Source organism: Lissotriton helveticus, chromosome 12 (assembly GCF_964261635.1).
Source record: "Lissotriton helveticus chromosome 12, aLisHel1.1, whole genome shotgun sequence".
NCBI classification, from domain to species: Eukaryota; Metazoa; Chordata; class Amphibia; order Caudata; family Salamandridae; genus Lissotriton; species Lissotriton helveticus.
In genome coordinates this window covers 126,543,114-126,559,144 of record NC_136073.1, presented here as the reverse complement: position 1 = coordinate 126,559,144, position 16,031 = coordinate 126,543,114, and the positions used below count along the sequence as shown (strand labels likewise).

Sequence of the window (16,031 nt, the reverse complement as noted above, 5' to 3'; positions counted from 1 at the left end):
ATATTATTCACTTAATTACCTTGCGTTTTTTTTCAGTTAGGTAGTACTACGCCCCATTAATCAGGGCGCTTACACTGTGAGGAAAATGGAAAAATACACCCCTGCAAACAGCTGTGGAAACAGATGAAAAGTACTGGGCGCTTACAGATAAGCTTGACCAGTTTTAATTACTCAAATCCATCTAAATGAACGTCTAATTACACAAAACAGTGTATACAATTGTTAATAGATACAAGAGTAATTGGCATGCAAATAGATAACAAAAGTGACATGACCCCGACGTGATTTGAACACGCAACCTTCTGATCTGGAGTCAGACGCGCTACCGTTGCGCCACGAAGTCAGCTGACGGACAAAATCGGACATTAATAGCAAGTCTGCATGTGGTGTGCAAATATATCCCTACGAATGCCAGAATGAAGTTTAGGGAATACCACTATAAGAACCACCTGAGTCTGTTGCACGGCAGGACTGGTCGTACCGGGCATCAGACATTTCCCCAAAAGCTGGAAGGGTGGGGGACACTTTTGTTACTGGGGTGCTAGTTTTGAGGCAGTGCAGCAGTTTTAAAAGCACTGCAGAGTTCCTTGTATATCCAACAATTTCCAGGCAACAATGAAAGTGGCAAGAAAATTCAAGTGAATAATGTACCTGCTGAAGAAAGATCAGAGAATTGTCTAGCAGCAGTTTTGGGTAGCACAGAGGGTTCATATTCCTGCTGCAGAGAACATGTACTATGCAGATCACAGAACAGTATTTTATGTGCACACAGAAGAGTGAAGGAGGAGGAAGAGAAAGGCAGAAAAACAGTGACAAAGAACGAAATCAGGGATGAAAAAGAACGGTTGTATGATATTACAACGAACTCCGTTGTAACGCATGCCTTTACCACGCATGCGTTACAACGGAACACTATTTTCACGCTTTTCCTTCTCCACGTTTTTTACGTGGTGACGTCATACGTAAAAAAACAAACGGCCGTTTCCTTCCCCTGCGCCGCCGATTTCCTGCACATCTTCTCTAAAGGTTAGTGTTTTTTTTTTTTGGGGGGGCTAGCCCCCCCAACCCCCCCTTTTTTTATTTGTACCCTTTACCACACATGCCTTTACTACGTACTTCGTAGTAAAAGTATGCGTGGTAAAGGCTGTCGTTGTAACCACGCATGCGTTGTAATGCATGCGTGGTTATGGTTTTAGTTGAAACGGCCTCGTTGTAGTGGCCGTTTCCCAAAAAGAACGTGTAAGAGTGAGATAAGGGTGGTGGGAGTTTCTGGTGGTGGGTGAAAGAGGCATGAGTTGGACACAAGACTACACAGCCTGGTATTCAATGCCCCTCAAATTCGATAACGCCTGTCGCAGACTCCTGAGCAAAACATTGGGTACTGTCATTTATTGTTTAACAAACTAAGCACTGCACCTGTGTGTTTATAGTGCCATGATACCCTTGTGTGATTAGAGCATCACTCCCCTGTGAACTATTCCACCCTGAGAACTGTGGGCCATATTACCGAGCACCAGCAATAATTATCACTGGCCGCCCTCAGCGTGGAAATCTTTATCGCCAGCTATCGCTGATAATTATCGCTATGCAAGCGCTGTATTAACAGCGCATAGCGCAATGGCGATAATTATCCCTGCAATAGCGATGTTTTCCATGGAACATCGCTGGTTTTTCAGCGATGTTCCCTTGAAAACGGCGATAACCTCGCTGATATGACCCTGTGGTTGTATCAGCATAATCCACCCCATTGTTAGATATAGATAACCGCGGTTTTTGCCAAAAACTAACATCTTCAAAAATGCGTGGGCCTCCTTGTAAATATCACGATGTGCACGTCAACGATAGTTTACAAAGAGTACTGCCCAGTGACGCCCACTTTGCATCTCATTAGAGATGCAAAGCGAGGCGTCGGGAAAACAGGTGCTAACATGCGCTAATGCATGTTAGCATCCCCTTGTAGATAGGGCGATGTCATTTTCTCGGCTTTTTTGGCTTTCAAAGACAAAAAAGCGGCAAAATGACCCTTGATAATATGCCCCTGTGACATCAATCCTGTCAACTCTGACCCTGTGAATATCGAAGTACGCTTGTGTAACCAGGAACACTCCCAGGGCCGCTCTATTTACACTCCTCGTCTCCTGATTGTATCAATGGCCTTAATGCAGACTCCTGATATTCCACATTACACTGTCACACATACATATCCTTCACAACCCTTTCTCACTGCAGATTTACCATGACCAATGTTCAAATAAACCGCTACTATGTAGCCTGGTCACCCCTAACAACAGTCAGTAACAACAAGCAACAAACCATTACCCCTAAATGTTTCTGCTTATAACATGTGTCTGTGAAAGGACCAACACATACCAATGATTTTTTATAAGAGGGGTACAACTGCACACACTCCTTCCTTTTTATAGCCACCAGAGAAGCCTGGATGCATCTCTATGGCATGGTCACACCAAACAAAAGAGTAACATTTGTACATACAACCCATTCATTGTGCAAAGGAAGTGCAGTCTGACCTTTTCTTAATAACTGACTGATGACTAACCCAACCCTTGCCAGCATCGGATTTGTAATGTGGGCACTCGGGCAATGCCCGAGGGGCCGGTATCCGAAATACAGCTGTGGGCTGCTTTTTTTAGCAGCCCGGGGGGGGCAGATTTGGTGGTTTCTGCGTTGTTCGATGCTGACAGCGGCCCAGTGGGTGCCTGAGTGGCCATTCTGGAGGTAGACAGGCCCGTTACCTCCCTTTTATCAATGGGCAGAAGTGTCACTCCCTTTCCCTGGCTTGGCGGGCCCATTAATATAAGCATATTGAGCGGGGGTAGGGGACCTGAGCAAAAGTGGCCTCACTTGTTTTCAGCAATGTTTCACCAGTGTAAACGAATCTGTGCATTTTTTAAACACCAGGCCCCGATTTAATAAAATTTCGCAGAAGCAGTGTTTTGCGGAAAGGCAATATGCAAATGTGGGACACTTTTTTTAGCGTGCCCGGCCCGATTTTTAATCCCAATCCAACCCTGACACTTATGACTCTTTTTTCAATTTCATCCTCTCAACCACACCGCTATCTATACATCGTGAAAACCTATAGCCCTTTCGGTACCATCTGGTCGGCATCCTTGACTTTCTTTGCCTAACTTCCAACTGCTGTCTGCATTTATTTTATAACATGCACAGTGAGGCACAAATCAAGCACCCAAGTCACATATAAAATAACATGGCAAAATCTGATCTCAAATAAAATACCGACAAAAATAAAATTAATATCCACACATACGGCCAAATGCAGGAGAAGTTCTTTCGGCTCACACACCGGGGCACTTATTCTAATAAAGCCCCATGAAAAGAGCCAAGCTGATTACCCAAACATGATGGTTAATGTTCATTGTGAAGTAAGTAACAGACACTTGGTAAAGCACAACATTCTCCTGGCAGGTATCTTGGCGCTATAAACCCTTGTCAGGTTCAGGCCTACAAAAAAACTCACTGCAGTTTCAGATTCATCAGAGTAAGCCCAGAACTGGCCCAACTATTGTTTCAGAATGAGACAGGTTTCAGGTTCTTCCTTAAAACAAGAAGATGAGAACTAGGTCTCAGGGGAGCTTGCGGTGTATCCCACAATTGAACCGTAAAGTCCATCTTTGACGGTACAATCCCAAGAAATCCCAAGAAACCTGGAATCAGCCAATATGCAGCTAAGCACAGAAACATATAAGGGACAGAAGAATCAGATGTGTGGGAAAGAGCTAAAAATAAGAGAGACAGAAACATTGGCATGTGAGGAATAAAAGCACAGCTGTGAGGAACAAAAGCACTGAATGCGAGGAATACAAGTACAGAATGTGAGGGATAGAAAGAGGAATTGTGAGGGAGAGACGCACTGGATGTAAGTGATAGACGCCTACAGTGTAAGGAATGTGAGGGACAGGAACCTAGAATGTGAGAATAGATTTATAGAATGTGAGGGATGCAAAAATAGGGTGTGAGGGATAGTCGCAGGCAAGGTGAGAGATTGGAACAGAATGTGAGGGATTCAAACATAGAATGTGAGGGGTGGGTGTTGGATGAGGGGAAGAAGCATTGCATATAAAGGCTTAACATAGAATGTGAGAGACAGAAGCATAGAATGTGTGGGAACATGATGTGAGAGCTAAAAACGTGGGACATCAGGGAAAGAAGCTCATAATGTGAGGAATATATAACCCTGGAAGATGAGGGGCAAACAGGCCTATAGGACAACCTGGCATGGCAAAAAGGCTGGTCTGACAGGTGAGTGTGTGGACTGGTGTTGGGGCAGTTTGTGGGCCAAGTTTATGGCATGCTGGATTTCATTAATATTGCCACAAACATTGCCTGCAGTAAGCTCAAATCCAGTCATTCTCAAATACCTTCCAAAAGACCGGCCTCACGCGTCTTTAGCTCTCTGATTTGCTAATGGGGCACTTTAAGGGGGATATTCGCACGAGCGTGTGATAATTACAGCAAAATTAGCCTAATGCAACTCTTGTTATCGCAGTCTATTGGAGGAAAATAACGGAGTGTTAACGTAGCATTCACATCACGGCGGTACCATGCGATAGGCCCACGATAACGCGTCAAATGTCCGCGATAAAGTCAACACGAGACAAAAATGCGAAACACGAACGCAAAAAAACTTGCGATGAGACCAATCACGATAAAAAAAACAGCGACAGGCCTGCAATCCCTACTCGTCAAGCGGGAAAAGGTACCATAAAAGCAGAACACAAATAAAGGGAAACAGAAATAAACCACGTAGCACCATGGATGCACCCGGGCCGAGTGCAGAGGTCAACGCGAACCCCACAAGACCCACAGACCACCAGCAAGGAACAACGGGGTCAAGGAAGGCCAAGGAGAAGAGGCAGAGGAAGACGGGGTGCAGTCACAGGAAAACCAGATCAGCGTCACTGAGGTGACAGAACAATACCATCAACTGACCTACAATTAGACTAAGATGAACGCAGTCAGAGTGTCGAGGAGGTCAGTGGAGGAGGCCAAGAGGCGCTGGCATGATGTGAAAAGCAAAACCAACCACAAACCTGCTGCCAACAGGAAGGCAGCAACTGCAACAGGAGGTGGGAGTCCAGCACCACATGAGGAGCTGGAGGAAAGGGAGGCCAGAGACATCAGTGTGGAGATGGTGAAAGGAGTTGGGAGTACGGACACAGCTCGATAGGACCTGACAAAACATCAACAGGATGAGTAACGACCAGGGACTGGGAAGATGGGGGGAGATGGGCACAATGGCACACATGCACATGGATGGGTAGCACACTGCACACGCACAATGACCCTGGATCATGTCCCTGATCCCCATGGCACACTGCAGCACACACACATAGCAATAACAGCACATCCACATTGATGACAATGTGGTACAATGTGCAACCCCGTCACTGCAGAACAGAGGACACAACTGGCTCCGCTCATGCGTAGAAACAGGCCAACAACATCTAACAGAGCAGGAAACTGTGAGATGGAAATGTACGCGTACAACCTCACATCCATCATGTAGCCCAAATGTCCACTGGCTTGCATCAAAATCCAGCACCTCCCACACAGTTGCAATGTACATTTTCATACAGTCAATATGTACACAAGAACAATGCGCCAACATACATGTCAACATGCATCTCCCCTTCACATTGCAGAGAGACAAGCAATACCTCCAGCAGAGCAGACCAGACAACTCATCAGTGATGCTGGATAGGACCACCACACCTTCGACACTGACACCCTACAACAGCTCATGGACATCCCAGGCAACCCACCACCGGGAGCAGGGCAGCCAAGCTACATAGAGGAGAACCCAGCCCCTGCACAGAACACACAGCAGGAAGCACCCACCAGCACGGCTGGCTCCCAACACTTCACCGAGGCACACATGACATTCCAATGCCACGTGTCAGAATGCCAAAAGGAGGTGGCCGAACAGGTGCGGGTGGGGTCCAACCCAATGGAAGACGAACTAGAGCACATACGTGGGTGTCTAATTACCTTCAGGGACCACTTACACCCCACAAAGGAGACTCACACTGCGACAGAGATACATGCATTTGCACATTTCCTGTACTGAACCACGCCCAGAGGCACGCAATTATCATTCACACACCTTTGTTGGACCTGCATACGATGACCCAGTCCACTCCACTCACGGTTACAGGGAGGGATGTAACAAGCTACATTTCCACAAGCTTCCCCGCTGGCGGGGGTGACATGGTTGCGTCCACTGTCCACTGCACTCCAAACACCAGTGGTGTATGTCGACATGGATTTGTGTGTGGTCTGCGTACTGCAGTCTGGCTATCACATCCACGCCACACTTGGCATTGTGTACATTGTCGTTCATGGGTCACTTGCCTCCTTTGCACAAGCCTGGTACCCACCTCTTCCCACAATCTGCTATTGTTTGGCTGAGGTGCCATGCCGTTGATGGCTTATGTACATGGCTGGTCCAGGTTCCCACAGTAAGTTGGGCTGTTGTGTCTGGTGGGTGGGCATGTTGTTTGGCATGTTGTATGAGAGTTTGTAACGTGTGCATTCCCAGTGTTGCATGATTGTGGAGTTGAGGTGTGTGCTGTGTTTATTTGGTACTTGCCAACGAGCAGTGCATTTCCGTAGGTGCCAGCCTGGAAGCACTGGTTGATGATGGACTGTCGGAAGACGTAGGAATCATGCACACTGCCTGGGTAGTTGGTGTCAACATTGGTGGAGATTCCCCGGTGGTCCACTATTCCCTTCACATTGATGGAATGCGTGTCCTTTCTGTTGCGGTAATTGTGTCCTGGGGAGGGCGGCGGTGGGTGTTGTGGCCCTCTTGGGTGTGTGGCCTGCATGATCAGTGGCTCCATGACATCTGTTGCCCTTCAGGTGTGGCTCTGGCCTGGGCTCCCTTTTTGTGGAGCAGGCTGTCGTCCGACTTTACACCAGGTCAGGGCAGGTGTTGATTTCCTGCTGCTAACGCGCCTTATCGCCTGTTTTGGCTTCTTATCGCCGATCTGGCTGGTCATTGAGAATGTTGCAGAGTGGTGTTATAGCTGCTTTTGGCACGGGAACGACTACTCTGCATCTCACTAGCGAGAGTTGCCGGGGTCATCTGTGGCAATGATTTTTGCGGCTGCTATCGCAGGTAAACTGGTGTTATGGGCTGTTAGGACCAGCTTGTGAATGGGGCGATACATTTATTGCCACTTTGGCTGCGATAAAATGCTGATAACTTGGCGATGAATCCTTGAGAATATGCCCCTAAGTTTGGTGCATGGGCCACACTTATTCGCAGTCGTAATCAAACCATAGGGATAAAGCATTAACAAGTTTAAGACTGGCACTTAGATTCTGGCAATAAAAGCATAGTGATGGCTTCTGTCACTGCACTATCCTAAATATGCATTCAGAACGTGTTTTACTGCCTTATGAAGGTGGTTTGATTAATGAGGAGTAGTTAGAAGAAGGTGCATAATACATTTCATTTTAAAATATGTTAGTGGTAAGTTTCAAATTCCATATGCCAACACAAGGTAATTTAACATAGTCATTTCGATCAAATCAGAAAGCTGAAAATCACAGAAGACAGGTAGAAATTATTTCCAGAACTGCAGTATCCGAAGCTGCCTTTGAGAATAAGACTATTCTAGACATAGTGAGGAGTTATAGCGACATTTCATTAAATGATGGTAAAAATCGTGCCACTGCTAACATTATTGTGGTTGTGAAGAGTAGGAAGAGGGATCATTTATTTTGGGGAAATGCCCATGCTGACTGCAGATGACATTATAATCACGAGAGTAGACTTTGGGAAAGAGTAAGAGATATGGGTCGCAGCTTGGCCACCCTTACACCTATACAACCAACAGCAACCAGCACTCAGCTCTATATTGCCTCACCTCTTGCAATGGGAGTAGTAGGGACAGAGCGATGTAGACAAAAATATGATTACGACTTCAAAAATACTGGCAGCGGTGGGATTCGAACCCACGCCTCCGGAGAGACTGGAGCCTTAATCCAGCGCCTTAGACCGCTCGGCCACGCTACCATCTATACGAGGCCTTTGTAAACACGAGATTCAGGCTTTAAGCGTGCACCTGAAATGTTGGAAGTGATATTCTATATGCAGCAACTGTAAATACAGAAGTCAGACTATAAGCGCTACCTTGAACTCCTTGAAGTGAGACGCTGCATACACCAACTGTAAACACGGAAGTCAGACTCTAGGCGCTAACCTGAAATGCTTGAAGTGAGACGCTGTTATATAGAGGGAGTTGGAGAGCGAGCGCGCGCTTCCTGTGCACTGGCCCCAGAGGAGTCAAACCAACAGCAGCGGGCACGTGATACGCTTAATAGGTCCGGATTGGCCCCAGGCCGTGGCAGGTTGCACGGAGCGCCAGCCCTGACGGCCGGCCGGTTGACATGGAGCACCCTGAATTTAAGGACCCTCGCGCATCGATTTTCCTATTATTAAGGACTTTGAAGGTATCAGACTCATTTCTGCGTCTTCAACTCATGAACCCTTCGCTGCCCGGATGATCGCGTGTGTTTCCTGTGATTCATGGACAGAACCCTCCCAGCGCTGTTTGCAGTAATTACCAAACAAAGCTCACCTGAGAGGTGTTTGTAAATACACCTCTTGTAGTGTCGGCTATTGGGGATTTGGTATCTGTAATGTTTTTAATTCCACTTTAACATAAAATTGGGAACGCTCAGCCTGACCATACCCCAAAATTCATGAGAGCAATAATTAGACGACGAGGGTGGGATTCGAACCCACGCGTGCAGAGCACAATGGATTAGCAGTCCATCGCCTTAACCACTCGGCCACCTCGTCTTCATACTTACTTTCTCCAGTACTGTGTCTGTTGTAGCTGTGCGCGCCTGCAGTGACGCTATCTTTATTCACGTGCAAGTCGTATTTACTCTATTTTTGATTGTCTTAAGATTGCTTAATTTCTGTTTAACATGGATTTTAAAAGTAAAATATCATACAAATATTGCATTGGTATAGCGCTTTCCTGCCACTTTAGTCTCTGTGTGCTATACTCTGGTGGTATGCTTACAAGTCCACATTTGTGAACAAGCATTGAGAATGCAATAGGTCTCGCCCTCGTTTAAGTTAAAGCAATTCTGTTTGTTATTAGGTGGCTTTTTAGCTTTTTTTTTATTAGTGTTTTTTAAACTTTCATGTACATAACATGCATATGTATCCATATATGTATATGTATGCATGCATGCATTTATATTTGTATTCATATAGATATGGCCCTGGTACTATGCAAGGAGAATCAGTTTTATATATTAGTCATGTCCTTCTCTATGCTACATTACACAGACGTGTTAGAAGAAACCATTAGGCTAAGACAAATATAGGTGGAAGATAGCCAGGTACATACTAAAATATGTAAGTAAATAAATCACAGCACCGATCTTTACAATGAACGACATCACCTATCATCACCTATACTTAAAGAAAAAAAACAATCATACATGATTGCAAACTGATACACTAGTTCAAAAGAATAAATTCATTATCTGAGTTGGGGGGGGGAGGGTGGCTTCGCCAAGCCGCAGTATGGCTGCCCTCTAGAGTGGCTCCGCCGGCCAGGTCACAATATCCTTAAACATCGCCACTCGCACGCCGGATCTTCTGCCATAAGTGGAGGGAATTCACTAATGACACTCGCGGTAGCAAACATGTGGCTTTACTAGCGTGAGGGCAAAGCCGTCATTGAAATATCGGACCTGAGGCGCGGGGACCTAGTCCAAGACGCAAAATGGCCACCGCAGTGCTGTAAAGCAGATAGGACTATTCGCGCTCACCTGGGCTTTCCTCTGCTTTGGCAGTGCTGTGATGTCCTGTCGAGAGCGGCGCCATGGCTGGACCATCTGTGCCAGTGTGTTCCTACTGTAAGCTGTGGTTGGACTGGCGTGCAAGGTGCGGTGGGACCGACATGGCCGCCAATGAACTGTGAGTCCCGGACCGTTACGGGCTCTGAGAGACGCCTGCCGATGTGGAGCTGCGGCTGCCGTCCTGGCCCTCTAATTGCTGTAGCAGGGTGACGGTGCCACCAGGTGCGGTGAGTGTGGGCCGGGGGTGGGGATGCACGTGGCCGTGTGCACCTCCAATGCTTGGGCCTAGCCTCCTGGAGCAAATTGCTGGTTGAGGCTGGGCTCGGGTTGCTGTGGGACGCATCGGGCCCAGGCTTGGCCACGCACCGCCCGAGTAGCTGCACTTAAGGGGCACTAGAGAACGCGGCCTCCCCTTGCGTGCGGTGGACTTGTGAGCTAACCTCCATGCCCCGTCCCGTGCTGCGTTGTGGGAGGTTGTGACTGGGGTGCTGGGGCTGCCCCCCCCCTTCTGCCGCTGGGGGAGTGACTCGTAGGCTGCTCTCTCCTTGTCTTTCAGTATAATGGGCACTGTGGCAGTGCTAGCTGTTCGAGTAAGCAGCACTTCTTCTTAAATAACCCTTTGTTTTAATAGTATATGTTTGTGTCTTTTAACATAATGTGATGAAATTGTGTTTTAACGTTTTATACATTTTAATTGTCACCTTCCTAGCAGCTTCTTTGTGCAGTGCAGTTTCTGCTCCCCCGGTCTGCCGCATCTTTCAGCCAATTGCTGCGGAGGGGAGCAGTCCATCCCCTTCCTTAGAACTTCTAGTGGGAAGGTCACAGGACACCTCCAGCCAGTGATAACAAGCGCTCGCAGCTGACCTCCACTTTTATTTATTTCAGCCGTCCCGCTGGGACGGCCTGGCCAGGTTTGTTATCTTTATAGGGCCATATGTTTCGCCCCATAAAGATAACAAAGCTTTTACTCCAGCAGTAAGTCAGGGCAGTCAGTACAAGTGGGACAGCTCTAACAGACAAAAGTGTACGTCACTGGAAGCTCTTTTCCAATGGCTGGCCACCGTTTAGCCTAAACGGTGACACCGGCCAATCTAAAAGAGGGGCGGGCTTAAAGCCCGCTAGTGAACCCTCCTGATGGCACTAAATCTCGCCAGCGAGACTGCGCATGTGCGCAGTCTGACGCCAGGCTTCGACCTAAAAAGGAGGGAAGAGACATACAGTGCAAAATGAAGGGACATTTATTCCCCATCTAATTTAGAATGTTCTGTTACCCATTTTGAGCAGGAGAAAGTTAAAAAGATATAGCTTACAAAACCAGTAGTCTCCTACCTAAATAGGGAGTGTCAGTCAAAAAATCCTTTATTTGTTTTTTTCATAACCCTAAAGTGCACTGCACAAAGTAGAATATTTTCTTCTTGTCACTATTAAAATGTTCTGTTTACAAAAGTTAAAAGGTACTTGTCTTTTCCATAAAATAATTAACATTTGCCCCTACATATCTTACACAAGTATTGAATCGTGACCAACCGTCTGTAAATTTTGAGGACCGTCCATTATTTTCGTATGCTGTCCGTCATCATTTCTTTCACAGATGCCTTTTTTCCGTAATTTTGGGGATTTCAGGAAGCTATGCTGTTCCCCTGCGAGAGGCCCCATGAATTTAAAAGTTTTCACTCTGGGCCTCTCGCACTAATCTTTTAAACTAAAGAGGCTGCCTGCAGCAGACCCTCTCAAGCCTCGCACAGACTGTGGAGTGGCCCATTGTCATTCTGAGACTGCAGCTGGTTATATCACATAGAATGACATTGGGCCTTATTGTAGTGACAGCATGTGGTGTGCCTTCTCCTGCATCCGACTAGGGCAAGGCATTCTGCTTTTGTCTTGGAGCCATGCTGGAGAAAAATACAAATAAAATAACTGTCGGAGGCAGAGCAATCATTTGTGCTCAACATCCATCATAGGTCATTTAGCTCATTGTCAAGGTGGATATTTGTAAAGGGTAGAAGTGATAACCACTTTTAAAATAGTTTTATGTCAGTTTCTGATGTCTCGGAAAATATTATCCCTTTTACAAATGTAAGGTGCAAGCTGAAATAATTCTGAGTAAACATGAATACAAAGGTCTTTTCAGCGAAGTGCTTGTTAATGTCATGGGACTGGAACAGCGTTTTCACTGTACATTTAAAAGTAAGATTTAAACATCAAAATAAAAAAATACCATTTAATGTTGATTGTTACATTAGCACAAATATTGATTGCAGAAAGGGCCTGATGTCGCTTTGCAAGTGATAGCAGAATGCATGTTTCCGTTGCAGGGTTGATTCCGCCTCCTAGTCTCTTCTAAAATAGGAATTCATATTGGTGCATATGTGGTAACTCACAGCACACAATTAATATCAACTAATGAGATATTTGTCAAATAGTGGCAACATTTTTGCTCCAATTTCATTTTTCATCGACTTAACGGAAAACTACAGTAAGAAACAAGCATTTGCAATGCAATAGGTCTCGCATTTGCGAGAGTTTGAGCTATTGGCATTGTAAATGACAGAGCCTTTTAACTATGTGTTGGGTTTTAAAACATAACTAAAAAGCATTGTCTGTCAAACATGCATTGGTGGCAGATGAGTTACGGAAACAAAAGTTGAAGAATGATAAGGTGTCTTACAGGCGCGGGGCAAGAACCAGTTCTTTTAAAGTGGGGGATGCTGTTATGGTGCAGAATCGGCATCCAAAACGGAAGTTCAGTTTGCCTTTATAGCCTGAGCCATGGACTGTTCAGTCTGTTCATGGGACCAAGATCACTGCAGTGAGACATGGAGTGAGCGTCTCTAGAAATGTGTCTTTCTTTAAGGCTTACTGGACTCCTGGTGGTGATTGGGTGGAGGATGGTATGACACCAGATGGTATGTCACCAGATAATGGAACTCTGGTTTCTGATGAGGAGTCCACGGATGGTGCGGATTTATTTATTTGCTTGAGTTTTATATAGCTCTGGCTAGACCCGGAGCTATCAGATCGCTTTAGATGAGGAAAGTTACACCAGTTACAAAAAACATTGTTACAAAAAATAAATAAGTTACAAGTTACATCTGTTGATTAGTGGTGCATAGAAGGGTGAGGGGGTAAAGTAAAAGGGTAACAGGGAGGGGATACGGCAGAGAGACGAAGGAAACTCTGCCCAATGTCCGGCTGGGTAGGTGACTGCCGAGGGGGAAGTCCACAGCCCATCTCCTCAATAGCTAACAAGGTAGCTCCACCAGGCAATAGTCAAACAGCTAGGTCTCCACAGTGCAATGGAGGGGATGTACCATTCCGTCGGTGGACTAGCAGTAAGGGGTCTCCGGGCATGGTATGGATTTGGGTAGTGAAAGAATTTCTCCTGCTCAGGCGCTGGACGGAAGTGGCCTTCCTGGTGGGGGTCATGTAGTGCCCGGGCAGTGTGGTGTCTCCTCTTCTGCAAGGATACCCCGTGTGGCACCAGAGTGTGATCTGCTGCCTCGGCCTGATGAATCTCAGGGTCCTGAGTCTGGTCCCTAGCAAGGGGATGTCGAGAGATACCAGCTTCGGCCATGCCCTGCTAGGTCTTCGAGACTGAAGAACTATGTAACCTATTGAGTTGCAACTTATTGAGCTTGGTTGTTGTGTTTATTTTGGGTTTATGTTTTGGTGGGGGGTTTTTGTTTTGTTTATTTTATTGTTTTGCGTTTTCTTTCTAGGTTGTTGAGGAGTGTGATGTGTTCACGGTCCTTCCCGTGACCTGGATGGGTGGTGGTGGACCACCCTTGTAATATATACCCAGGTGTCACTCACGTACTGATTGGGGGTGGAGTTTGTTTACGGAATAAAACATGCCTGGTGTAACCAGGATGTTGAACAGAGTACTTCCGGTGTCCTGGTGTTTACTTACCTGTGGTATCATCAACACAACAATTGAGATAAACAAAGTTCTGTACATAGTTTACAGAAGGTGGACCAGAATCACCTCCCATCGCTGGCCAGTCTCCCCATAGCCTGATGCATGGGTACAGAAGCCACCCTTTACTATAAAGAGGAATCGAGGGGACCATATGTCAGCCAATGGCGTAACACAGGCCTCCGCAGCCCCCGTGGTAAAGGGGGAGCAAAGCTCCAGGGGACCCCTCAGCACAATACTCTGGCTGGGGATCTCCTGATTGACTCTGCAGGGTGGGCCTCAACATACCTTGCAGGGGGCCCCCTCAAGTTTCGTTATTCCAGTCATGTCGACAGCAGGAGGGACAAATGAAGGCCATTCATGAACACAGGTGCTTATTTACAAGTCCCCTGCGCCGCTGAATTCCTCACTTTTAACATGGGAGAAAGTAACGTACCGGAGACGCAAGCGGCTTGTAAATAAGCCCCTGGTGCGCGGGGAGCTGAGGGGTTGGTCTGCAGAAGAGAACATGTGCATCGAGGGTCATGTATGAACCCAGCAGGGAGACGGTGCAAAGAGGCAGGATAGAGACAGGTTTCGCAATGAAATTAAAAGCATACGTTTCACAAGTGGATACGCCTACCGCAGTCCTGTACCACCAACAGGTCTTCCCTATTTATACTCAAATTGTGGTCATTGGGTGAAGTAGGCCCCAGCAATATTCTGTTGAACCTGCCTCCTGTGAGAAGGTTCCTTGGTGGGTGCCCGTATAATACATCTTCCCGGATGAGGAAGAGTTAAAAAGAAAATAAAGTGACATGGATTGTATTGGTGGAAAACTTGCTGTCTTGAATTCTAACTCTAAGGGTGACACGATGAGTCACCACAATGCTAAAAGGACGGTGACTGCAAACTGTAAAAGGCTGTGTGATATGTTTCCGTCCGTGCAGTGATAAAAACCGGCGCTTCTAAACAACAGAGCAAACATACACTTTGGAAGGAGAATAAAGAAAGAAAGACAAATTAGCAGAAAGGTATTAAACTTCTCTTTGCTATTTAACCTCTAACTCGCTCACCTGTCTGTTCATGCTGCGCTGCTCTACGCGTCCACGATGACACAGCACGTCTGTAGTATTTGATCAATTTACCACAGTGGGTGCCAGAAGTCCATGTGGTAGCGTGGCCGAGCGGTCTAAGGCGCTGGATTTAGGCTCCAGTCTCTCTGGAGGCGTGGGTTCGAATCCCACCGCTGCCAAGTTTTGTTTGTTTATTTAAATGTAATTAAATACTTTTTTACTTGCAAAGCACATCATGTAACATGCAGATGACAGCTATTTATTTTACATAGATAGGCAAGTGGGTTAGTGCTGTTGATACAGAGATCATTTAATTGCAGTTCATAGTCTCCAATCCTTTTCCCATAGCACATTGAACTACGACCTGACATCAAGAACCTGCGAGATCCCGGTATGACCTTACTGTTTCTGCTCAACCTGTTGTACTTAAATGAGGTTTCTTTGGGTAGTGATAAAGTCTTATTAGTACAAACAACTTGAAGCACTTACGTTTTAATTGCTGACTTTGTATTCCTCCCAGTCGGGCACTCTTACATTATAATCCCCAACAGTAAAGTCAATATTTGACTCCTACACTTTGAAACCCTCAGTGTCTTATGTAACTCCCTGAACATTGATTTACGCACATGTAGGATTTATTGTCAATGTATATTGTGGGTGTGATACAAATTCAGCATATTTCAATGGGGCTGGACGCATTCCTGATCCAGCTCAACAGTAGCTCTGCCAGATCTGGGTTCCCACGGATCCCCGTTCATTGCAAAACTGGTAATTTAATAATGAAAGGACAATGCTATTCAACTGTAATAATTATTTACAGTAGTGTTTGCAGTCGAGTAATGATGACATCATAATGCCAAGTTGAAAAGCAGGTCATAGAGTAAAATTACAGCTGCAGTTCAAACACAACAAAACAAGCATTTACAATGCAATGGTCTTGGCATTATTAAAGGTAGAGCTATTGGCATTGCTCATGACATTTATTTTCATTTTTTTTTTAAAAACATAAATAAATGGTATAGTAGAGAGGATTCGCGGACACAGAGACACACACACACACACAGCCCAACACACACACACAGAGCCCCACACACACACAGAGCCCCCCACACACACACACACAGAGCCACCCACACAGAGCCCCACACACAGAGCCCCACACACACAGAGCCCCACACACACAGAGC

General features: G+C 46.1%; 4 non-coding genes across 4 annotated transcripts; 1 reads left to right on the top strand and 3 right to left on the bottom strand.

Annotated features, from left to right (window-relative positions):
• Window positions 1-271: 271 nt before the first annotated feature.
• Window positions 272-343, bottom strand: TRNAW-CCA (transfer RNA tryptophan (anticodon CCA)). Its single transcript has one exon. It is a non-coding gene; the product is annotated as a tRNA-Trp (tRNA).
• A 7,640-nt stretch (window positions 344-7,983) lies between these two features.
• On the bottom strand, window positions 7,984-8,065 carry TRNAL-AAG (transfer RNA leucine (anticodon AAG)). Its single transcript has one exon. It is a non-coding gene; the product is annotated as a tRNA-Leu (tRNA).
• A 707-nt stretch (window positions 8,066-8,772) lies between these two features.
• Window positions 8,773-8,854, bottom strand: TRNAS-GCU (transfer RNA serine (anticodon GCU)). Its single transcript has one exon. It is a non-coding gene; the product is annotated as a tRNA-Ser (tRNA).
• Window positions 8,855-14,941: 6,087 nt separating this feature from the next.
• Window positions 14,942-15,023, top strand: TRNAL-UAG (transfer RNA leucine (anticodon UAG)). The gene has a single exon. It is a non-coding gene; the product is annotated as a tRNA-Leu (tRNA).
• Window positions 15,024-16,031: the final 1,008 nt, after the last annotated feature.